General features: G+C 38.2%; 1 pseudogene; it reads right to left on the reverse strand.

Annotated features, from left to right (window-relative positions):
* Positions 1-25,675, reverse strand: part of LOC109087418 — a 32,535-nt pseudogene extending 6,860 nt beyond the window's left edge.
* Between the last annotated feature and the right edge of the window lie 1,790 nt (positions 25,676-27,465).

The raw sequence follows: 27,465 nt of genomic DNA on the forward strand, positions 1-27,465 counted from the left end.
AATCAGATCTTGTGCTGAGTTTTGTGTTTACACGTCTGCAACAAATTCCAATCTGTGTCAGATGTGAGCAAAAAATTTGGATTTTTTAGTGCCAGTGTAAATGCAGCTCACGTGTGTTTTTGGTCTGGGGTCTTGATCAGTAAAACCAGACTCACCAGTCTGACCTGTAGCTGTTGACGGAGAATCTGCCCCTGAGCCATGCTCTGTGGGGGCTTATAGCCCATCTGGAACTGCTTGTCCATTCCCATCATGTTGCCCATGCCAGCACCCGGCATATTAACCATGTTGTAGGGGGGACGTGGAGGAATTTTGCCCATAGGACCCCTGGGACGGAAAGGGGGCTCTAAACCGGGGCCTCCTTAGGGGGAAAATACGAGTGAAAAACAAAATCTCACGATGCTAAAATTACTGAAACAACTGCTTTATGAAGTTCAAAAGGAAAAGAGGTTAAAGGGCATGCACTGACCTGGTGGTAGAGGCTGGTTTTGGGCATACATGTTCATCGGAGTCGGGTAACCCATTCGGAAAGGCATGTTTGACTGGTTCATCATTAGATCAGGAGCCATGCCTGGCGTGTACTGCAAGACTGGGTTGTGCGGCTTGTAGTCCTAGACCACAGGAAATGGTTGCAATTTTAATTTAAAAGAAAACTTGATTTTATGACTTTTTAACTCATTGATAGAATTTTCTGGATTTCCTTGTTTTCGCTGTTATACAGTAGGAGCCAGATGCATGCAAAATACAGTTATACAGTAGGAGCCAGATGCATGCAAAATACAGTTATACAGTAGGAAACACATGCATGTAAAATAATGCAATGATCAAACATTAAACAGCACAGAAATCAAAACTCCCTAATGTTCTTGAATCAAATGTCGACCCAGGAAGTGGTTTAGGACTGTGAAGCTTTGATGGAAGAGTTTGACTCCACCTATGTTTTGCTCATCATTCTGAATCCAATCCAGACGTAGACAAGACTTAGGTGTTTTTAGCCAAGCTGTGAGCGCTTGAGAGTGCTTCTGCGGTGCAGCGTTTTATATTCAGTTGAGATGCATTGGTTGCTATGATACAGAATATCTGTGGAAGTGTTACAGAGGAATAAATGTCGAGCGCGTAACGCTCAGCGTGAAATAAATGCTCAGTGCCTCGTCAACACTTGTGTTTTTAAAAACCGCGGCGCTCCTATTGAAAACAATTTAAAAAAAAAACACACTAGCCTCGGGAAAAAAAACACTTTGGCCTTAGTCTGATTTTCAAAACGTTGTTTTTCTTTCATGAAACTTGCCCACATTCAAGTGTTGATGAATGAAGCTAGAATAATTTTTTTTTCTGGTCTAAAAGCAGAGGATCTGTTCTTTCTTTTGACATATTGCATGTTGCATGTGTACAATAAAATATTCTAGGGGCCATACATTTTTTTTTGAAAACGATCAAAAGTGACTGGCAACTTAAAAAAAAAAAAAAAATATGCACACAGGGAAGGAGTTGATAAGAAAATTACTTCTAAAGGATCTAATAAAAAACACATAATATATTCATAGGAGATGCATTTTTTGCTTCTTTTCTCATGTTTACCTCTTGTTTATTTGCGGATGTCGGTTTTTTCTTTTTCTTTTTCTTCTTACTGGGGTCAGCTGCGACACTAGAGGCGCTCTTCTCCGGCTTCCCTGGATCCACCTTCTTGTCCGGCTCAGGAGGCACAGGTGTGGGTGGCTCCTCCTCCTCTTGGGGCAGGTTGAGGGGCGCCAGATAGTAACTGCGCGGTTTGGGCTTTATGTGGGTGTGGTAAAGCAGGAGCCGCTGCTGCTCCTCATACTTTGTGACTTTGCGGTCGACCCGCACAGACCCAAACCAGCCCCAGGACAGCGGAGCCGAGTGCTTCAGCCCCTCGAACACGTCCCAAGGAGAAATCTTCTGCTTAGTGGACACCTGAAGACCCTGTGTGTGAGAAAACACAGCGCAAAGGTAAGCGGATGTCCAGAAGCTGAGCAGCGCTAACACACCTATAATGTGCTACGTACCTCTTTTTCGAATCCAGCGATTTTGTTGCCCTTTGTGTCAATGAGTGACCCCTGGGGCTCACAGGTGATGACATCACGCGTCTGCTTGGGCAGAGGCAGCAACTGCCGCACTTTCTCCAAGCTCTCGGACTGACGGTCACCGAGCTCTTTCTGCAGGGCAAAGCAAACCAGACTTACATTTCCAGAGGAAAAGTGAGTGGCACTTGTCTGCGCAAAATCACTCCCAAGATGATATAACGTTGCTTATTACAGTTGCTACGGGTAGACTACAGCTTAAAAAAATAAGATTTTTTTAAAAATGTTTTTGAAAGAAGTCTCTTATGCTCACCAAAGCTGCATTAATTTGATCAAAAATGCAGTAAAAACAGTTAAATATTATTGCAATTCAATTTCTATTTGAATATAGCTTAAAATTGAATTTATTCCTGTGATGTAAAGCTGAATTTTCAGCAAAATAAATTAAATAAAATGTGTGGTAAAAGAAATAAAGGCATAATATTTTGAGAATAAAGTCGCAATATTTTAGGAATAAAGTCATACGAATAAGAGATTAAAGTCATAATATTTTAAGAATAAATTTTTTATATTTTAAAAATAAATTCGTAATATTTTAAGAATAAAGTCATACAAATATGAGATTAAAGTCATAATATTTTGAGAATAAAGTCATAATATTTTGAGAATAAATTCGTAATATTTTAAAATAAATTCGTAATATTTTAAGAATAAAGTCATACAAATATGAGATTAAAGTCATAATATTTTGAGAATAAAGTCATAATATTTTGAGAATAAATTCGTAATATTTTAAAAATAAATTTGTAATATTTTAAGAATAAAGTCATACAAATATGAGATTAAAGTCATAATATTTTGAGAACAAAGTCGTAATATTTTAAGAATAAAGTCATAGCGATGAGTTAAAAGTCATATTTTGAGAATAAAGTCGTAATATTTTAAGAATGAAGTCAAAGCAATATGAGATTAAACTCATAATATTTTGAAAATAAAGTCATAATATTTTGAGAATAAATTTTGTAATATTTTAAGAATAAAGTCATAGCGATGAGTTAAAAGTCATATTTTGAGAATAAATTTGTAATATTTTAAGAATAAAGTCATAGCATTGAGATTAAAGTCACAGTACTTTTAGAATAAAGTCGTAGCAATATTGGATTAACAGTCATAATATTTTGAGAATGAAGTAGTGTAATAATGTTAATTAATATGAAGTTTCACCTACTCCACCAGAAAAAAAAAAAAAAAAAGTCTGTGGCGTCCAACCTTTTGTGCCTCACATGTATTTAACATTAAAAACAGCACTAAAAACAAAGGTTGAAGTGGGCTCCAACTAATTCTCTGAGGTAAATAACAATCACAGTATTGCTCAGTCTCACCCTGAGCTTCTTGACCAGGTTCATGTAGGCCCTCTTATTCTCCTCCATGCTGCCCTGAGAGATGCTGGACATGTCCGCCGCCAGAGTGCCGTTAATCAACACGCTCAGCATGTCTAACACCGTAGTGAACAGCTCACTAATGGAAAACAACAAACATCATTCAACTCTGTGACTGTAGAGCAAAGACGGTCGGTGGCTGAACGAAGGGTGTGTCAGATCTCACTTGTTAGACTGCATGTCCACCGTGCCACTGCTGATGATGTCCAGCAGAAGCACCGCCCACTCCGTCGTCTGCTGTGTGCTTCGCTGCACCGTATCAAACATCCCGCCCACCTAGACCACGTGACACCAAATAAGAAATGAGCTCAGTGTAGTTTAACCACATCTCGGTGACATGCATTTGTCTTTTAGGCAGAGTTTAACCTCGGGCATGCAATACAAGGAAATGAGATTGATGAGAGGCAGATCAACACTCAGATTGTATTTCTTTGGTCAGCCTAAGGCAGATGATGTATGTGAGACAGAGATAATGGTTGCGCACCAGATTGAGTCGCAGCTTCAAGGCCTCGTGCATCATCTGCTTGGCCTTGCAGTCGTCCTGGTACTGGTCCTCACGCCAGTTAGTCACAATCTGATAGGATAGGAATACACCACATCAGTCTGAAGAGCTGAGAAGCATTGACTGAGTCACACGGTGTGAGCTGATGAAGTACCTGCTGGACTTGGCTGTAGAGGGAAGTCAGGAGACCCTCCCTCTGCTCGTCTTGTCCCTTGAGACACGTCAGCACCAGAGAGAGGAAGGGCTGCTGGCTCAGGAGAGACATACTGAAAGAGAACAGGACACAGAGGAAATGGTGATTCTTGATAATACAGTCACACATGTTATTATTGTGATATACCGTGTTACCGAACGCGCCTAGACTCTAAGCAGAAAACAAAAAGCACAGTTTTTATTTACCTTGAACTCTATATTATTATTAAGTGTTGTTGTTTAGAATCAAACTTACACTACTGTTCACAAGTTTGGGGTCAGTAAGAGTTCAAGTCAACCTGTGATTCCAGAGGTATTCAAAAGAAGTATAAAAATATATAAATAAATTATATATATATATATGGGTCAAAGACGTTAAGATGTCCGCATCAAAAGAAATGTACAAAAGTGATTGTGTCCATAGAAAGCACATTAAATGTAAGTAAAATGTCTACTTTTAAGGTTTCAAATAAGTTTTTGGGGAATAAAATGACAAAATTTGGTTTGAAATAATGTTAGATTGTCATTCAGTGTAACACAATATTTATGCAAAAATTCAAACAACATGCTTATTCTGACGTGTACATATTAAAATATCTAAAAGAATAATGGAGCATACTAAATTTTATTGTGTTTTAAATTAGTAAAAAATTCTTACTGACAAATGGGCAAAACCTAGGACAGAGGCAAATGTTAAAAATGTAAAATTACAACTCATTAGTATTTGGGGTGAAAGTAATTAGTCTTTTAATATGTCATAAATTGATTTTTGTTGTAAATATACCTGACGAGATTGTTACCCTGAATGACATTTTACTGGGTGTCTTCTGTAAATCAGGGGAAAATGTATGATATTTATTTTTTGCTCAGAAAAACAAAATCAAAATTGCAATTAAATAAAACAGAAAACCTTTTGCATTTTTGGGGGGAAAAACTACAACAATTTAAAGCAGTATTACACTTTTTCGTCTTTGACCCATATATATATATATACATATATATATATATATATATATATATATATATATACTGTTTTTATTTGTATATTAACTTTTTTGTTTGTGTTTTTTGTCTCTCTCCCTCTCTCTCTATATATTTTTTTTATTTATTATTATAATTTTTTTTAAGAATTTATTCTTTAATTCAACAAGGACAGATTAAATTGCTCAAAAGCGACAGTAAAGACATTTATAATGTTACAAAATATTTAAATTTTAAATAATCCCTGTTCTTTTGAACTTGTATATATCAAAGAATACTTAAAAAAAAAAAAAAAAAAAGTATCAGTTTCCACAATAATAAGCAGCACAACTGCTCTTAACATCGTTAATAAGAAATCAGCATATTAAAATAATTTCTGAAGGATCATGTGACACTGTCATAGAAACTCATCTTGGAGGGCAGTATAATTTTGTTTTTCTTTCGTTTAGAACGACTTTCAAAACCTGTATATCTTGGCAACATGTTTAGGCACATTTGAGACACTACACATCAGGAGAAAAGCGACAGTGTAAATAAAGCTGTTGTTAACTCTAATACCTTTTTTGTTTCTGCCGATCTCTTTCTTTCCGTGAGGAGGGTCCCAGGTGCTGTCCCTTCTCCAGCTCTTCACCCGCAGCCTTCAGCACGTGACCCTGCACTGAGGTGGGCAGCTTACCAATCAGAGGGGCCACTAACCAGACCCCTGAACGCTCGGAGGAACTGGAGGAAACACAACAGTGTTTGAGAAACAAGCAGGGCATGAGCTGCACAGCATCGCTTTCTTCTTACATCTTAGACACTGACGGGAACATTGCTGTGTGTTGTTTGAAGAAGAGAGAGGCCAGTCCATCGACTCAGCAAACTGAAAATAACTAAGAACACAGAGCCCTCAGCTACAAAGCAATGATTGGGGTCACCGACCTGAGCACAGGTTTGAGTTTGCTGGCACTGTTGCTATTGGAGACGGAGCTGCTCGAAACCGCAGAGCCATTCCAGGTGGGGTTACTAGAGTTCATCTCCGCAGACTTCTGGAAGACTTCGATGGTGGCCTTAGCTATGTTCTCCAGAAGAGAATACAGCTCCTGTAAAGAGTGGGTTCAGATGTACAAACCTTAAGAAGAGACGAGAAATCATCAAACGGTGATGAACTCAGCAAACACGCTTCGGCTTACGTTATTTGAGCTTTGCTTGATCATGAGCTGCAGCTCGAGAGACGACTGTCTCATGGTCCACTGGTCCATGTTCTGTAAGCAGACGGAATATGGAAAGAATGCTTTTAAAGCAATCAAAGCAGAAATTAATACCCCCAACTTAACCTTAAAGTGACGTGACATTCAGCCAAGTATGGTGACCCATACTCAGAATTAGTGCTCTGCATTTAACCCATCCGAAGTGCACACACACAGAGCAGTGAACACACACACACACTGAAGTTTTTGTCTATGAATTGTCTATGAAGATGAAAACCGATCCAGAATAATGAGCTGCTGTGAGACCCACACAAATCATTCATGGCTTAAAGGCTAAAGGGTGTGAAATTAATAATTAAGCTCAGGGAAATGACTCTCTGTTCACTCTCTGCCGCTCTTCCATCGCTGTCTAAAACACCTGTTTGTCTTCACGTATGCAGGTCTAGTCTACTGGGTTTTAACGCTGAAAGTCGCATTTTTTGCACTGACAGCTTCACCAAATGACTGTTTTCAAACAGGTTTTCAAAAACTCCTCCACAAATGTGTTTAACAGTGTTTCCCCAGGACTCTGTCTTCTGTGAGACTATGGTGGGTGGACACCTAACCAAGAGAATATCTAGAAAAGTTTGTACATATTTAAGTTAAAAAAAAAAAAATTAAGGACTCTAACTCCTTTTCATTCTGCAGTGATTTGTACCAGGACTTTAAAGTGGACTAAAAACCTATTTTTTGTTGTGACGGTGTGTCAGTCCACATCACATTCACACTGGTATTTTTAGGAAGCCAAACAATTTAAATATAATAATATAAATTATTAAATAAATTACTATTATTATTAATATTAAGACAGAAACTTGAAAAAGACCCACTTGAAAATTCTCAGTTTCTCTGGATTTACGATTTTTAGTAACGTGTTTGAGTTAAATGTGATTTTCATTTTATTCTGTAAACTACTGATGACATTTCTTCCAAATTTTAAATAGAAAATGTTGTCATTGAGAGCATGGAATGACAATTGGTCAAAATAACAAAAAAAGATGCCATGTTTTCAGACATGTTTATATTCATTTTTAACCCCTTAACTGTCACCCCCCATTTTTTAAAATAGGCATTAAAGTGCACTATCCAAACTTAAATTGTTGTATTTTATGAACACTTTGGAATATAGACCTAAGGTTGGTCTCTTTTTAAAGAAGAAAATTAGCAGATTTTTCATAAAAATTAAGTATCAAAAAGTTATAGAAGTTTAAATGTACTGTAAATAAAATGCGCTATATTAATTTTATTATATTTTATTTATTATAAATATTTTTTACATAACAGGTTTTACTCTAAAATTGGTATAAAATTAAAGCCTTGTGTCTAAATAAGTTATATTCCAAATTTGAAGTTGATCTGAAAAAAATTGAGGTTCCTGTGAGATTTTATTTAGGGCGTCATACCACAAACAGCCACTGGGAGCCATCAAAACTCCTTTGAATTTTTGTTTAATGAATTTTTTCCCTAGATTTCTCTGTCAATTTTTACTTCAGTACTCAAATACCACCACCAAATATGGAATCCTGAGACTCAGACCTTTCCAATGATATGTTTGTTGCCAAGATTCTAAAAAGTTTTGATTCTAAAAGACCGTAATGCATTTTGTAATATGACACTTGACTTGGACACTTGAAAATTCACTCTATACTACTATAAAAAGCTGAGGAGCAGATGTTCTGATGGGGTCGTGTGAGAGCGTGTGACCTGCAGGATGCGCTTGATGCGCTGTCTCTGAGGATTCTCGCCCTCCTCGCTGTCCAGCTGCCTGTGTGGTAACAGATGAGCTGCAGCAAGCGCTGAGCCTGGATGTTCACCAGCACCGGATCCTGCAGAGCACTGCTGTCCTCCGACAGAGACTTCAGACACCGCTCACCCACCCACTCCTGAACCAGAGAGAAAAAAAAAAAAATGTATTTCCACAAGATTTGGAAGATCACATCGTCATTTTCTAGCCAGTGGTTAGGATGTGAAAAATGTGACCCTGGAGCACAAAACCAGTCTTAAGTCTCTGGGGTATATTTGTAGCAATAGCAAAAAAATACATTGCATGGGTCAAAATTATAATTTTTTATTTTATGTCAAAAATCATTAGGATATTAAGTTAAGATCATGTTCCATGAAAATATTTAGTAAATTTCCTACCGTGAATACATCAAAACTTAATTTTTGATTAGTAACATGCATTGCTAAGAATTCATTTAGACAACTTTAAATTGATTTTCAGATCTCAATTTAAAAAAATTGACCCTTAATGATGGTTTTGTGGTCTAGGGTCACATATTTCCACAATTTCAGTCTATACTGGTATTATAATATGGATTATAACAGCTAAAACTACTCCAAGTATGACAATCTGATCCTTTTTAAAGCCTCACCTGCTGGCAGATGCTCTTCAGCACATACTTGGCGTAAACCACCAGACTGGCCGTTTCGATCGAGACATTACGTCCTCCGGATTTTTTGGAGCCCATGTCATCTTCTCCGATGTCGTCCAATCCAGCAGAGTGGGAGAAGCCTGAACCTTTCAGCTCGGCGTCTCCTGGAGAATTAAACACAAAGTCACAGATTTAAGGGACCAATCAATTCTGAACACATAAACTGTGTCTCATTGTCTACATCTCCCACTCCTCTGAACTTTAATCTGTTGCTTCTGGCCAGAACATCATCCATAATAAACCTCCCTCCAATGAAAAAGTCCACTGTTTTCCAACAGTGCATCTGTGCATATTTCTCTCCTGATTCAGACCAGATTACTTTTTCACTGGCATACGTTTTTTACTTCACAGGATGTTAATTGATGCACTAGTGTGGTTTTATATTTAAAAACATTTGTTTTTTATCATCTGTTTGGACTCTGATTCTGACGGCACCCATTCCCTGCAGAGCATCCATTGGTGAGCAACTGATGCACTGCTACATTTCTCCAAACCTGATGAAGAAACAAACTCATCTGCATCTAAGATGGCCTGAGGGTGAATTGATTTTTAAGCAAATTTTTCATTTTTGGGTGAACTATTCCTTTAATCTCCCTGTTTGACTAGCTAAACCGTGAATGCACAATAGAAAAGTAAAGTCTCAAAGTCTCACCCAGCATGAAAACAGCCTTTAACACGGCAAACACGGCTCCCACCACAATGCTGTTCTGAGAAGCAGCCAGCAGATGTCGGTCGCAGGACGATCGGATGCCCACTGTGGATTTGTCTGTGGACAGAAACGTTATTCTCAGCTTTATGGGTTCATCTAGAGTCGTTCAGGTGGGATGTGTAAAAGAGAGTTTGAGTTGATTTGGAGGGAGTTGTAACCTGATTTGGTGCCGTCTTGAGGACAGGGGTTGCGCTGCGGGGTTCTGAACAGATGAAGCAGGATCCTACAGGTAAGTCTGGCTCCAGATTCAGAATCCTGCTCACTACAGGCTGAACACACACACATACACACGTCACAACCTGCATCTTCTATTGAAAGGCACTGGCTTCAGAATATGACTCCATTTCTGGCTCACAGCTGCATTAACGCAGTACAAACAGAACGAATCGATCACAATACTGCAGACCGCCAGACAGACCACCTGTGACTCAAACGAGCAGAATAAACAAACACCCAGGCATAAGAATCCTTTGAAGTACCAAGAAGGATCCTCAGACTTGATTTGAGGTGTTGGTTCAACCAAACACACATTCAGTCATGAATTGTTCAACCATATGTGACCCTGGAGCACAAAAGCAGTCTTAAGTCTCTGGGGTATATTTGTAGCAATAAACAAAAATACAATAAAATTAAAAAAAATAAAAAATTAAATATTAAAGCCAAAAATCATTAGGATATTAAGTAAAGATCATGTTCCATGAAGATATTTAGTAAATTTCCTACTGTAAATATATCAAAACTTAATTATTGATTAGTAATATGCATTGCTAAGAACTTCAATTGGATAACTTTAAAGATGATTTTCTCAATATTTCGATTTTTTTGCACCCTCAGATTCCAGATTTTCAAATAGTTGTATCTCGACCAAATATTGTCCGATCCTAACAAACCATACATCAATGGAAAGCTTATTTATTCAGCTTTCAGATGGTGTATACATCTCAGTTTCGAAAAATTGACACTTATGACTGGTTTTGTGGTCCAGGCTCACATGTGTTGTTCCAAACTGAATGACACAAATGTTGAAAGAATGTACACAGAAGGTAAACATGTTTGTGATGAGAACAAACCTCACTGATTCGAGCATGTCAAGCAAGTTTGAGCTTCCATTAATCGTTTTTGATCTCTTGAGCTCTATGTGTGTGTGTTGATCAATGTTAATATGTGAATAAATGCTTAAATTAAATCTGTTCATCATGTAAAGTGATTCACATCTTGCAATGTCTTTATGAACTTTTTGAAACATTAAAAAATACCCTCATTTGTGTTTCAAAGATGTACAAAAAGTCTTTTGGTGTGAAATGACATGAGGGTGAGTAAATTAATGTTCATTTCTGGGTGAACTATCCCTTTAAATTCTTACACAAAGTTATCGGATGATTCATTGAGAAGAAGTACTTTGTCAATTATCATTTGCTTTAGGAACAGAATCCCACCAGAATTTAAAGTTATGTTCTTTCTTAAAAAATTGTGAACATTTATATGCAGTTTTATGTTTTTAATTTAGTATTTATTTATTGATTTCTTGGTAACACTTGGTAAAGCCTTTATGTACAATGCATTATAAAAGCAATCATAATGCAGCTTGTAATTAGAGCTGAAACAACTAATCGATTTAATCGATTAAAATCGATTATTAAAATAGTTGTCAACTAATTTAGTAATCGATTCGTTGCTAAATAATTTTTATTTGCCGTAAGCGGCTCATTTCGTGCATATTTTAAATCTGCGGTGACCAAAGTGTGGCAGTAATGAGCCACCGGAGGTTTTAACTCAGCCAGTACAGCAGGAGAAGTAGCGAATAGCCAATAGCTGGCCTCGTTTTATGTCACGTGCTTCCCGCACAGCGTCTCTGCAGCATTCAGCGTGATGGGTGAGGCAGGCGGCAGTGGAATAAGCTCGAGAAAGAAAAGAAAAAAAGCGGAAGATAAAACTAATCGAACGAAGTCATCCAAAGTTTGGAGCACTTTACTTTGAGCCTGCAAAAAAGAAGAGGTAACCTTTAAACTGCGGCTGTTTTCTGCGGCAGGAAACATATCCTCTAAAAAGAGAGCAAGCCTAAGCCCTGAACATTTGGACATGTTTACCTTTTTGCACTGCAATGCAAAGTTTTTTCTCAAATAATGAGTGAATAGTGTTCTGCCTCATTTCCCACAGGTAGTCGAATTCCTGTCAGTTCAGGCATAAGCTGTTTTGTTTAACATTTTATCGCTTTATTACATTTTTGAATTTTGCACTGTTAAAAGGACCACTACATATTTAAATCCGATGAAAATCACAGTGTGCAGACTTTAATTTGTGCAGATTCTGCAGTACAGTGTTGTTTGCAAATGTTTAGTCGTAAAAGCTGATAACATTGCTTTTTAACAATTAACATTTAAAGCTTTGTCGTTTACCAGTTCAATAATTCAGTCTTGCAGCCTAATTATGACTGAATGAGAGAGGTTAATGTTTAAAATGTATTTGAAATGCACTTTTTTCTAAGTATTCACTGCTCTTTTTCACACAGCAGGTTTTTTGTGTATGTCCAATTTTTTTTCTGGACAACCTTCTGATGGATTTTACTTTAAATTTTATTTTAAAATGTGAGTTCCATTCAGGTTTCATGCCATTGGCACTTTATTCGAAGGATTGTTTACAATTTCACAGCATAAGCTATAAAGCTGTTTCCCAGGTATAAGCTGTGTGTTTACAGGAAAAAAAAAAGTAATAAAATGCAATTTACTGCAATTTTATTCTGTTTTATTCTTATTCTTCGTGAAAATATGTTCTGAAAGATTCCTTAATATGCTTTGTTCGGGATGTTAAACTACTTTAGGAGCCGTAAGGACTGCCATGGTGAAAACATTACTTGAAACCTCCTTGTGAAATTTGCTAGAGTATGTATGGGTCAGTGTTTTGATTGCAGAAGAGTTTGGCAAAGGATAACCAACACATAATAAAACACAACTCCAGGTATGTTTTTGATGAGGATATGACAATGCAAAATGGTTAAAATCTCTAAAAAAGTCTATGTTGAATGATAAAGACCCTTTGTTAATAATTTACTTGGGGAAAAAAATGGGCAAAACTAAAATATAAGTACATAAACCGATTCATCGATTAATCGTAAAAAGAATCGACCGATTAATCGATTAGCAAAATAATCGTTAGTTGCAGCCCTACTTGTAATGCACTATATATTTTCATAAATAATTGTAACCAAAGTTAAAAAGCATTATAATATCTGAAGGTCTGACTGTCACCAGTTTTAATGCATTATCCTTTCTAACAATGCATAGCTAAGTATTATAATGTATAACAACTGTGGTTTCAATTATTCATGAGATCATACAAAATATTAAAATGTGCATTACAAGGCATAATTAATGCATTAAAATTACTTTTATAAAGAATTATATAAAAGTGTTATCCCAACATTTACACGTTTTCCCACAGCATGTCATGCTCTTTCTCTAAATATACACTTCTGAACACCATCTTTCACTGCTGCCCTGAATAGCTCCTTGTGCATTGAGTCAATCGGAGACAGAGAGAGACTGTGGGCGGCAGAAGCAGCTCTCTGACCGCAGGACGAAGCTAAAGATGGAGCTGCCTGGTGTGAAATGTTGAGACATCAAAGAGGCTGGCAGTCTGATTTCTCTGAACTCTCTTAGGTAACTGTGAAAAACTGGACGACTCCAAGAGTGAGGTATGCAGTGACGGAGTGTCTGTATGGCAGGAATACTGTGGGACATGACGGAAAGAGCTGTACCTGCGTTTCAGGAGGGAGGGAATGGCCACACAGCGCACCAGATCCTCCAGTAACAAACACTGCCGAGCTATCAGGATGGCAACGAATGGTCGCCAGCGAGTCGTGGAAAGACAGATCACTCACCTGCCAAAGAGAAAACACATTCATTTATCACCAGGATCATCCAGCACAGCCATTTAAAGGGACAGTTCACCCAAAAGTGAAAATTTACTGACTTTCTTCAGCAAAACAGTAAAGAAGATGTTTAGCTGAAACTGTGATCCTTGGCAATTCATGAAATACAAGTCTCGAGAATTAAAAAAAGCATATCAAGGAGCACAAAATGAACACCCGTGGTTCCTGAAGATATATCGAGGTCTTATGAAGAGAAATGATCGGTCTGTGCAAGAAACTGAACGTTATTTACAACATTATCACCTGAAATCCAGAGCCTCAGACAAACGGGAATATGATTCTTTTCTGTGAACTGGTTCTTTCGGACAGTTTGTTTCAATGAAGTGGTTCAATTCACTAGTTGGTTTACGTAATCACTCGATGTCATTTATACGCAATTATATTATTAAAGCACCAAATAATGATGTGAAATGTGGATGTTTTATGAGTCTAAAGCATATAAAGTAACCATAAAAACCTTAATTTCGCCCTTAATTCAAGTGTTCGGTTCATGTGAATATCAGCGGCTCATCGGCCTTCAGTCCGAGTCGAACTGTTTCCTCAGTTCAGTGACTGTTGGAGGAACTGTATGATCCATTCATCACAGGATCAGATATGCAGGTATTTCTGCTCATTTCCAGTCTGAATGACTGTCAGGCGTCTGTTAGTGAGTTTTGGTTGAGGTACCTGTAGATCTGTGCTGCTCGTGCTGTGAACTGTTCAGTCTGATTTGGTGAACCGATTCAACTAATTAACTAAAAACAACCGGTTCAAAAGAATGATTCGTTTGTGAACTGGACATCACTCCGGATCGATTGTCTGAAGCTCTGGATTACAGGTAATGATGTTGTAAATAATGTTCAGCTTCTTGCACAGACTGATTGTTTCTCTTCATAAGACCTCAATATATCATCAGGAGCCACGAGTGTTCATTTTGTTTTACTTGATATGCTTTTTTTCTCAAAAACGAGCAGCTGCTGACTCGCATTTCGTGAATTACAAAGGTTCACCATTTCAATCTTCTTTACTGTTCTACTGAAGAAAAAAAGTCACCAACATCTTGGATGAGCCGAGGGTTAAATCATCTACACATTTCACCACTCATCCATCCACTTCTAGCTGAAGAGTAACTCTTCTAGTCATTCTACGGCAACCTTGATAATCCACAAAAATTGATCTACACACGTTTTAGTCATCTGCACAAGTATGCTTAAAATACCAAATGAGATCACACGGCTACAACACGTTAGCACTCAATGCATCAGATGAAAGCTGACTCACGTCAACGTTGCAGAGCAGATCGTTGAAGCCACAGTTGCCGTTGTTGGAGGAGCAGCAGAGAGCCTTGAGCACTCCCAACCACTCAGCGCTGAGAGAGCGACAGTACGCCGTCAGCTCCGCGCACAGGATCCCGATATCATTCACCCTGAAACAAACCACACAGCATTTGGACACCGCGGGAGAGCAGGTGCAGCTGTTCTGCTATTACTGAAGATGCTCACGGAGAATTATAAGACAAGATGCAGGGCAGTGTTTATAATAATCGTATCTGTAATTTCTGTGATAGCAAATTATATTATAATTATTATCTTTTTATTTAGCCATGAAGTTTACTAAAGACTAATTACACAATTCCTGTCTTGAAGTGTTGAAGACAGATGTTAATCCATTCTATATTTTAAACTTCGATAGTAAATGTTTTAAAAAACAATTAAAAATCATAAAATGATCTTTAATTGTTTATTGCTACCATAAACTGCCTTCAGGGTAATTAACTGGAATATTTCAGTTTGATTATTACTGATAATTATTAACTAATCACCGGTCGGTTTTCTCATATTGATGTTTTATCAAAAAAAGTAAAGGCTTATTTCTCAAAACCAGTGTTATGTATATTAATAATGTTATATAATATCAAAATATTCATATTATACAATTTATAATATTTAATAATATTATTTATATTCTACTTTTATCAATATTCAGAATTATCTTTATTTTTAGTTATTTCATTTAGTTATATTATTATTTTAGTATTTTCAGTTTTCATTTTAAACGGTTTAATTTGCATTTGTCAATTTTTAATTACTATTGTTTTTTTACTACTAAATGTATTGTAGAAACTTAATTTTGTGTAAAGTTGCTTTGCAACGATTTGTATCGTGAAAAGCGCTATACAAATAAACTTGAATTGAATTGAATATAAGGGTTTAGTTTTAATTTGAGTTCAGTTGACAGTACAACATTTTGTTTCGTTTTTCGTCTAATACTTAAATCTTATTTCAACCATTAGAAGTTTTTAATTATTTAATAATGATCCTGCTCAAAACATAAACCGACAGAATTAGATGCTCACCTCTCGGGATCACGGTGGTCCACGCACACGTCCATGAGCACGTTACACACGAAGCTGTATCGTTTAGCCCGTAGCTGTCATTGAGGATCTTTCCCACCATGGAGTGGTTGAGGTTGTGCGCGGTGGGATTAGCGATAGCGTCGATCATGAACATCTGTTTCCCACAGCATGGTGGAGTCTGACTGGTCGATGTTATAGTAAGTGGAATTCTTCACCTTCGAGCAGAACTCACTGTGTGAACGAAACCAGACACCATTAGAGACCAGAATATGGAAACACTTAAAAGAAGTATGGATTTGTTGCTCTCACCTGAAAATCTCTCCCAACAACTTGCTCCTTCAGGTGACTGCAGGAGGTATATAGAGGTCGTAGAGTATAGGCCAGGATACAGCGTTCCTGCTGCAGGAACAAATCCGCCAGGGTTTCACGCCAGACTTGACTACGATCCCTCAGCCTGCCCGAGAATGAGACAATGATATTCATCACTGTCCAAGAAGAAACCAGTTCATCCTAAATATTAAAATCTGCCGTTAATTTTACTCGATCCTCAGGTCATTCAAGATGTCGGTCACTTTTTCTTCAGTAGGAACCGTAAAGAGATTTTTTAGCAGAAAACTGTGGTCCTTGTTGATTCATAAAATGGCAGGTCCGCTTTTTTAAAAAATAATAAAGCCATATCAAGGAACACAAAATGAACACCTGTGGCTCCTGATGATATATTATGGTCTTATGAAGTGAAACGATCGGTTTGTGCAAGAAGCTGAACATTATTTACAATATTATTACCTGTAACCCAGAGCTTCAGACAAACAGGGGAATGTGATTCTTTTCTGTGAACTGGTTCTTTCGGACAGTTAGTTTCAATGAAGTGGTTCAGTTCACGGATGGGGTGATGTCCCTGCGAAGGGGCCTCGGGCTCTCCGTACGACACTCAGGGGTGGCAAGCCCGCGTACGGCTCGCTCGTAGGTTTTCAAGGTAGATGTGTACCCGACCCTAATGACGCTCAAAGATCAGTAAGTGCTAAAACGCAAGACGTGAAGTGCTGCTCCATGGTCATCATCCATCCGCCGGACCGATTGTCTGAGACTCCTGGTTTACTCCCAGTCTAATAAATAATGTTTCAGTTTCTTTGCACAGACTGAGGCGGTTTTGCTTCATAAGACCACAACATATCGGCAGGAGCCCAGGGAGTCATTCTGTGCTCTTTTGATATGCTTTTTCATTCTAAAAAAAAAATTGTATGAATCACCAAGGACCACGATTTCAGCCACAAAGCTTCCTTTATTGTTCTACTGACGAAAAAAAGACTGTCACCTACATCTTGGATGGCCGGAGAGGGAGTAAAGAACACCAGTTTAAATTTTTGGTGTGAACTATCCCTTTAAACATCATTCTCTATCGGTGGAGACCCGAATATGAACTTACAACCCATCGAAACCTTGGCGGGTTCTGGTCAGTTTAGGATGAGGCAGGATGTCATCTCCGCAGAACGCCACGTACCAGACAGAGCCCTGTAGTGTTAACTCCTGCCAGGTTTGGAGGACTCAAGCAGCAGGAGCTCTGCTTCCCTCAACTCACTCATTCATCAGCTACTGACACACACACACGCTCAAGTTATCACTGATGGACAAATAAATTCAACACTGACCCAGCTCTACATGTATGCGATGATATTTTTTGGATCGGCTGTCATACCTGTATAGCAAAGTCAATGAGGCCACTTATATTGAGCTTAATACTCCATGAGGTCAAGATGAACTGGATGTGTTGGACCAGTGGGAGGTGATAGGACATCCCTTGGCAGGCAAAGCTGGCGATCTGTTCCATAACATTCCTGGACACCTGTGGGAACCCAAACACACCATCTGGAATGATATCTGAACGCTAAAGTAGTGGATTTGAGATGGTCAGGATTTATAGGGAATTTAAATCAGTAGGCTTGGATGCTTATGCACAAATTTCTTGCCCAGATTTACAGTCTGGATGCTGGCAATTCAGAGCCAGTTTGCAGAAATTGGGCAGATTAAACTGACTTATTTTGCAGAAAACCAGGCCATGATGGACACAGACTCTTGACTGATGATTACATCCAATTGGAGAAGATCAAACATGTTTGACATTTTGAAATTATTTTAGAATGCATCTCCTAGCAATGAGGTAATATGTGACCCTGGAGCACAAAACCTGTCTTAAGTCACTGGGGGATATTTGTAGCAATAGCCAAAAAAAAAAAAAAAAAAAAAAACTTGTATGGGTCAAAATTATCGTTTTTTCATTTATGCCAAAAATCATTAGGATATTAAGTAAAGATCATGTTCCATTAAGATGTTTTATAAATTTCCTACAGTAAATATATCAAAACTTAATTTCTGATTCGTAATATGCATTGCTAAGAATTCATTTGGACAACTTTAAAGGTGATTTCTCAGTATTTAGATTTTTTTGCACCCTCAGATTCCAGATTTTCAAATAGTTGTATCTCAGCCAAATACTGTCCTCTCCTAACAAATCATACATCAAAGGAAAGCTTATTTATTCAGCTGCGTTGAGAATGATTTGAAAGCCTGGTTGTGTAATCCTCAGTTGTTTAGTGTGCGATTCCTAAATTTTCCTCAGCAACCATTTACAAAGTTGACCCGCGTGTATGATGCTAATTTTTTTCAAAATTGTTCAGAATTTAACATCGGTGTAGTTTATTCAGGCTCAGTGCAGTTTAGGCAATCCTTACAAGAGCTCACTGACATACAGAACTCTTAAAGGCACAGTAGCAAAAACAACTTTTTAAAAAATTGCACCTGTCAAATCTTTCCCCCAAAACAGATTTCACTTGTGTTAAGAAATGGAAAGCCACTTTATACAGTTCACCAGTAGCACACAGAGTTATCTTTCATGGACAAAAACACACAACAAACTCTATTAAAATATCCGCTTTTGGCGGTTGACCTTGCAAACAGTCCTAAATGACTTGAAAGTCCTAAATGATCTGTAAAGATCAGATCTGGAAGCGCCATTTGCATCAGGTTTAGAGAGACAGCACTGCTTTTAAACTGAAACCTGCTGCAATCATTGATGTAAAGAACATTGATGACTGCAGCATCAATTATTGTCGAGCCTATGGCCTGATTTGAATTAAAAAAATACTAAAATACAACTTTAACAATGAACACTTAAAAAGGTGCTGTAGCCTGTTATAAAGGTTTAAACTCGTTATATTAGAGTTTGCATAGCTGTCAGAATAACTGCAAGGATTTACTTAATTTATACCCTTGATTTAATTGTATATACTCAAAAAAACCTTTTTTAGATAAATTAGTGATTTAAACAATGTAATGCATAGAGTAAGATTGTGGAAACCGTAAATGAAAAATTCAGGCTGTGCCCAAAATTAGTGGGACGTGTGATGAGAAAACATTACATTCCACGTGCACATGTCTGCGAAATGGTGAAAATTGGTTTTAAAAAAAAAAAAGCAGGTCACAGCAGTTCATTGAGGCAAGTCAGGCTGATCTGAGAGGTGACCTTGTGTGGTCAAAGGTGAGAGGGTGCGGAATTTAGAGAATAAGGTCTTCAGCGGTGGGAAAGCGGCCCTCAGGTTACTCCTCTTCCTCTTCTGAACCTTCTCACCTCTGAGGGAAAGGAAACAAAGACAACGAAAAACGAATATACAGCACACACATGCTGCAAATGCTTCTTTGAGTCAACAACTATTCCTTTAATAATGTGTGCAGTTTAACACTTTCAGATGAATCTGAGTCGTGCTTCATCGCCAGCACCTGTCTCTGCTGTGCTTTCTATGCGGTTGAGGACCTTCAGGATGTCTTTGGTGATCTTCTTGATGGCGCGGCGAAGCTTCATCTCGCTAAGTTTTGCCAACCCCATAGAGAGAACCACCAGACGCTGGTTATGCACTCATGGACTCTGCGCTTCCTCCTGAAATAACAACCAGTTCAGTCAATAAACAAACTGTTCAAAACTTTTAATGTTTTAAAAACTCAACAAGCCTGCGGCATTTAATCAGAAAATACAGTAAAATCAGTTTATTGTGAAAACAGTATTCCAATTTAAAATAATTGGTCTAATTTAGTTTGGTCTAATTTAAAATGTGATCAAAGCTGATTTTTTAGCATTATTAATCCTGAGGACTAAATAACTGAACAATATGCTGGTTCTGTGCACCGAGAAACATTTAATATCACTATTACCATCAATGTTGAAAACAGTTGTGTTTGTGCAAACCTTGATACATTTTTGATGACTTTCTTTACTACTTTAAAGAAAGAAACCCTTGTTATTTATGAAGCGGCAACACTTTAGTTTAAAGACCAATTCTCACTATTAACTAGATGCTTATGCAGCACGCATACTACTAGTATATTTGGCTGTACTATAAAGCACATATTAATGCCTTATTCTTGATCTCTGCATAATCATATTCCAGATCCCTTAATGCTACAACCATACCTAAACTCAACAACTGCCTTAGCCACAGTGACTATTATTAAGCAGCAAACTAGGAGTCCTGTTAATCGTGAGAATCGGTCTCCAAACTAACTTGTGATCTTATGAAAACATATCTATATCTTTGTTATGAAAGCATCAGCCTTCCATCATGTCTGCGCGAGCCTCACCTGAGGAAATGGGGCTTTTGGTGGCGTATTGTATGTGCGTGGGCTGCTCGGTGAAACTAGCGGGAAGGCCGGTCCATGCCCTTATCCTTAGCAGTGCTTTTTGCTCTACCCTGCTCAGGGAAGGTTTCTCCCGGAAGGAGGGCTTCCCTTCGACTCACAGTGCATCGGAGGAGAGAACATCTGCTGAAGTCGATCAGACGATGGCAAACATATTTAATCAGCAAACATCATGGTAGCGCAATACAATCACATTACGCGGAAGAAAGTGGAGAAGCTTTCTCCACCCCTCATCAAACGTTAGCGACTCGAGTTTGATCGATCTCCATTGACGTCTGACATCGAACAGTATCCCTCGAAAAAAATATACCGTATATACAGCAATTAATGGCAGATAGAGAATAAAAATATGACTCTTCTATGCCAAATCCGACCATTTCCCACTACACTAACGTGACTGTGGACCAAAAAGCTACTTGCCTACGCAAAGCGATATGTTTAATACATCAGCTATTCCTGGCATCCTGCTACTTTTATGCGTCTCGATTCGCCGAGGGCTCTCGCCGCGGGGGAACGCGGGCGGGGGCAGGTGGGAGTCTGGAGGCCAGGTCACCGCGTGATTCCCTCCCGGAGATGAGGGTGCCACATGTAGATGTTTGGATGAAAGACGTCATGACGATGAGCCTCTGCAGAAGAGCAGCACGATGATTGGAGAATCTCCACTCGGCCATTTTCTCGTTCCCCTGGCTCGGCAGTTCACAGACACAGAGACAAAAGTTTTAGGCTCGCATGTATCTGGCGCTCAAAAGTTTTGTGATCCAGGTCAGGATTTTTTATTGTTTTTTTAAAGTTTTTTGCTCATCATAGCTGCATTTATTTGATCAAAAAATAGCGAGAAAAAAAAAAGTAATATTGGAATATTATTGCATCTTTTTAAATAACAGTTTTTTATCTTTAGTATACTGAAGAAAATGGAATTTATTTTCAGTGATGCGATGAAGTTTGTATTTTCAGCATCATTACTCGAGTCCTTAAAAAGCAGTGTCACACACTCTTCAGACCATTCTAAACATGCTGATTTCATAATCGATGTGAAGCCCGTGTGCTGCTAATATTTTTTTTGAACCCGTGACACTTTTGTCAGGTTTTTGATGAATTAAAAAACGTTAAAAAGCAACAGCATTATGTAAAAACTGAAATATTTTGTAACAAGATACACTATTGTTTCAAAGTTTGGGGTCTGTCAATTTTTTTTTCTTTTTTTGCTTTTTTTTTAAAGAAAGTGTACTAATTTTGATTAAGCAAGGATGTCTAATTTATACAAAGTGAGTAGTGAAGATTCCATTGTACAAAAAAAATTAGATTTTAAATCACTGCTGTTCCTTTTAACTTTTTATTCATCAAAGAATCATGACAAAAGTTACGCTAGCTTCAAAAACAAATATTTACCAGCCACGCCTGTTTATATTGATAATGAATAAAGCTTGTAGTGTAGAATTATGGTCTGAAAGGAGGCATGTGGAAACCGTGTATACTGAGAATCCATGATGCTGGAATACAGCTGTGCATCACAGAACTAAATTGTTTTTAAAATTATATTAAGATAGCAAAACTGTTTATTTTCAAATTGCCATAATAATTCAAAATATACTTGTTTTGTTTTTCTGTATTTTGCCATCCAAATACATGAGTCTGATGAGCAGAAGAAAATTCTTAAAGACTCCTACTGATCCCAAACTTTTGCGTAGCTGTACCTTATTAACAAGTAATCCTTCTCTAATTGGTTAATGGAACTGAAAGAAACCAAGGATCGCTAAAATATGACTCACTGAGCACAGGGGCTTGTGTGTCCAGGACTGCAGCAGGACGTCCTGAAAAACGGGGAGAGTGGCAGCAGACAGAGACACTGAAGACACAGAGCATTCCAGCACGACTCCGACTCGCAACACCGTAAACAAACACAGGATAACAGGTGAAAATGCGAGCTGGACATTATGACACCATTTTCAGGCTTGCAAAATAATGTGCACCTCCTGCCTCAATATCAGTATGCCTCTTCTCCAGGAGTTATTTCACCATCATGGCTCCAAAGCGGCCCTGACCTTGGTTACAGGAAACAGCCCAATTTCATTACAGCAGGGTTACCACTGCATCGCCGTCTCGACTCCATCTATACAGTGACCAGCACTTCATACACATCGAACATCAGATCCCAGCTTTGTCATCTTAGTGTGGATATAATAAGTACTATATAGTTTATTGCTACATTAATTACATTTGTTATTAGCAATAAAGCTGCGGTAACCGTTAAGTATCAAACACTTATTACATCTGCATTACAGTTAATAAGTCGTCCATTAGTGGCACACTTTTTGTCTGGCAAATATTTTTTTTTTTATGTCTGAAGTCTTCTGGGCCTCACTAAGACTGCACCTCTTAGATCAGAATTACAGTAAAAACAGTACAACTGTGAAATATAACAATTAAAATAATATTAATTTATTCCTTGGATCAAAGCTTGCATTTTCAGCATCATTATCCAGCTCCTCAGTGTCCACATAACTCCTTCAGAAATCATTCTAATATGCCGATTTGATGCACACAAGAAGTTTTGATAACATCGCGTTGAAAACAGTTGTGCTGGAACCTGCAAGAACCTTTTCAGCATTCTTTGATGTATCTGAAATAGAACTCTTTTGTAACATTATAAAATTCTTAAGTGTCACTTCTGATCCTTTGAAATTCCATAATAACAAAACAAAACAAAAAAAAAACAGTTGTCTTTACCTCGTGTCCGTCTTTGCTCTGTCCGGAGCCAAAGATCCGGAGCTATACAAGCAGCTTAATCCAGGGAATTGCTGAAGTCAGACTCTCAAAGCTGTGGCTATCCAAACCTCCAACGCATGCAGAACCGTGCTTGATGGTGAAACCCACCGACACACCACGGATCATATATTATACAAAAATAATTCCTGGGTCCACACTGAGATGCTGAAGAGCTCATTCATGCCCACCTGCTGTTGTCTCCTGACACTTATCGTAAGGGACCAGCTTAAACTCCACCGGGCCTGTCCTCTCTCTTTGATCTGCTCTCTCATCTCCCTCACTTTGTGCACGCAACCTGAGAAAAGCATCACATTCCCTTCCAGATTAATTGTTTTGATTAGATGGAGAGCCAGATCGTCGATCATCATGTGAAACTCCAGTGGAGTCAAACCTGCTGGTTGAAGGCTGCTGTTGCCTTCCCCCGGCATGGGAAGGTTCGAGGTTCGAGGTGCGCGATCGCAAGAGGTCTAATGGCGAGCCGGTCTTATTACGGCCATCTGTCCGAGAGTAGTGCCAGACCAGAGCTACTGGGACAACACAAATACCTATACTCTACAGAGGGACAAACAGAATAAAAACAGTGTCAAGAGAAACCCGATGATGACGAGGAAACGCAGCTGGAATAACACACACGTGTGTGTCAGTACCTGCAGCATGCAGCTGAGTCCAAACACTACGGGCCTGTGCTGGTAGCAGATGTAGAAGTCTGTGAAGGGGGTTTGGGGCTGGTTGCCCCCTGCAGGCTGGGAGGTCGGGGTGGGGGCAGGGCGTTCCCCCCTGCTGTGCTGAAATGCCGCTTTGTGCCGGGTGTCCGCCTGGACCTGGTCCGAGACTGCCATCGCTCAGCAGCAAATTGAGCCGGCGTGTGCAGAACATCAGCCAGCCGTCGTCGATAAATAGGCTGACTGCACAAACTCTCCCCGATACCGCCGACAAAAATAAAGACTGGGTCAAAATAAATCACAATGCATTCAGATAACCACCATGTTAAGACGAGACCATTCAATCATTAAGGCTCGTTCTCTGTCCTGATTTTTGGGAGACAAATCCGGCAGAAATCGTAATCTTTGTTATGGGGTCAAAAACCAGGTTAAAATGTGAGCACTTTTGATTTTCAAACCACTGAAAATGGGTCAGATTCAAGAAAAGTGGACTTTGAGTCAGACTGTACTACTTGTAAAACTTTGGAAAAAAGAATATTTATGGCATACTTGGGGCAAGTATGTCCATGCACATGTTTTGTAGAGTGAAACAAGAGATGCATTTCTATTTGTCGATATTATTTGTTCTCAGCCCATTCCTGTTAAAAAAGAAAAAGAAGCTCAGTGAATGACAAAGTGAAACCACATTGTGGTTGTTTTGGCCACTGAAGGCTGTGTACAATTTACTCCTGGAAGCCATATTGAGACTCCAATAATCGCTGGAAAAGGAACCATAGAAGGGCCTTAAAAAAAAATGAAAGATGGACAAAAAAAAAGTTTGTTTAAGACCCCAAATATAAAAAGGCATTAGAAATCTGTTACTGAAGAAGAAAATATCTTCTTGAGTCACGACGTGCAAAACTTTGGAGAATAAAACTTGAAAAGTGCTTTTTGATATTATGGGCGATTACTGGCAACATATGGCACAACAAAGATTGCTAAAGTCGACAGGATTTCACTAACAGACAGCGAACGCAAATCTCTGTGTAAGACGTAAAAAATACACGATGGCTTTGCCATTGTCGCTGTATGAAATCAATTTCACCCCCCTGTAATTGGACTCTGGGGAAATTGTCAGGTGAAAAATGTCATTTTTGACACTCATCTACAATTCGTGAAATATACATCTGTGACATTGTAATTTATTTTCTGATCTGGGTTTTTGCGCATGTATGCATTTCTTTCACCAGAAAAAATTTTTTTGGATTAAACAAAAATCAATAATTGAGCAGGGTACCTTCTGGATCTGAGTGAATAAAAAACAACATATTTAAAAACGGTATTTTAATCACAGCTAGTCGCAAACTCAATACTTATCCTTTTTGTAAGTACTAAAGTAGCTTAAAACTAAATAAAAACTTAAAGCAATTCGTGTAATAAATAATAAATAAAACCTATATATATTAAAAAAAAAAAAAACAATAAAAAATGACAAAAACACAACAAAAATTACTAAAACTTTAATTAAACATTTAAAACAAAAATTAAGTAACTGAAAACAGAAAATATCAAAAATTAAATCAAATTCAAGAATATTATTAATAACTACTAGAATAACCACCACTGTCTTAAGTTTAGCTGACATATGTAATTAATTGACAACACAAAGGGACAGATCTGCAGATGACTGGACCTGGTAACAGAGCCGAGTAGGCAGCAGGAACCGCAGAAGCTAGTCCTATCAGGGTTGGATCTTCGCTCAAAACCACTTCCAGCATACCAGGTGAGGAATGCATGGGGGGGTTTTTTGTTCTCTCCTGCCACTAACATACACATCCTGCCACACAATACCACATACACACAATAAACAATCCCATCAACCCAAACACTCCCTTTTGCTCAAGATCATAATGAAACAGTGGGCCAGTATGACAAATGTGACCTATGGAGCACAAAAACCAGTCTTAAGTAGTAAATTTTTCAAAATTGAGATCATAGTCATCTGAAAGCTGAATAATAAGATTACCATTGATGTCGCATGGTGTTAGGAGAGGACAATAATTGGGTTGCGATGTCACAACTATTTTGACAAAACTGGACTCTGAGGGATGCCGAAAAAAAAAAATCGTAAATCTTGAGACAAATCATCTTTAAAGTTGTCCAACATGTAGTTCTTAGCAAGTGCAGTATCTAATAATAACAATTAAGTTTTGATTCTGTACGGTATAAAAATTCCAAAATCTCTTCAGGAGAACATGATCTTTACTTAATACTCCTAATGCTTTTTGGCATAAGAAAAATCTGATAATTTTGCCCCATACGATGTACATTTGTGGCTAATTGCTACAAATATAACACAGAGGACTGTAGGACTGGTTTTGTGGCTCCAGGGGTAACAGAATTGCTGCTCTTTGTATGCATTGTGACCAGGTGATGTTTTATCCACATTTGGGATCGTTATCAAATTGGCACTATCATTCATTCCTCTAATACTATAAACTAATGTTTCAAAAGTCTGTGGCACTGAACTTTATTTTAGATGCATGGCGTAGTTGTAAAAGATAATATGGATGTAAATGAAATTATTTAATTCCGGCAAGGATGCATTCAACAATTGATCAAATGACAACAAAAGCAACAGTGAATGGACAGTTATAATGTTATACAAAAAAAAATGTGTTTATAAATTCTGGTTCATTTAAAAAGTCTTTTCAAAGAATCAGCAGAAAAAAAGTATCAAAGTTTCCATATAAATGTCTTGTTCGAAGCAGACAACTCATCATGATTAGAATGATTTCTCGAAGATCAGGTGGGACACTTGAAGACTGCAGTAATGATGCTGAAAAATTACAGGCTTCGCATCACAGGAATAAATTAAATTTTACAATATATTCAGCAATAGTAAAACAGTTATTTTAAATTATAATAATATTTTCATATATATTGCTGTTTCTTGATCAAATATATGCAGCACCTGGTGAGCTGAAGAGACTTACTTTCAAAAAACAGGAAAATCTTACCAACCCCAAACTTTTAAATAACAAGAGCATATTTTAGAAACTATCTCATTGTGTTGGTCCCAAAAGACTAACGGACAAAAGTTACGGGGTTGGAAGACTGAGGCGATGAGTAAAAGTGTGACACTACTCCTTTTAAAAACTTAAATCTTTGTGGGACCATCATTCAGCAGGTTTTGAGTTGCATTCACCTTAAAAAACTGACAGCCTCTCTGCTATTCAAGGAGACACCGGCACTGCATCTTTAAATAATAACCGGGCCACACCCCACCTGAAAACAGAAACATGGGCGCAGATTCTCGTGGTACTCCACAATGTTTCATGGCGGTTTCCACCTCACCAGGAGGATGCACGGGCAGCGGAGACCGCACCGCACTGGTATGGGGACGGATGTCTGTAAAACTCTGCCACCTTCTGCCAGCTTGCGCTGTCACACGGTATTTAGTCAGATCTGAGTCCATTCTGCAGAAGCCAGATACAAGCCCAGTGAGGGCATTCGATCGCGAGCACAAAGCCCCAATCCCACAGCACAACAATACAGGACATTAAGGACAGTGTTGATATACAGA

This window comes from Cyprinus carpio, chromosome A14 (assembly GCF_018340385.1).
Source record: "Cyprinus carpio isolate SPL01 chromosome A14, ASM1834038v1, whole genome shotgun sequence".
In the NCBI taxonomy this organism is placed as follows: domain Eukaryota; kingdom Metazoa; phylum Chordata; class Actinopteri; order Cypriniformes; family Cyprinidae; genus Cyprinus; species Cyprinus carpio.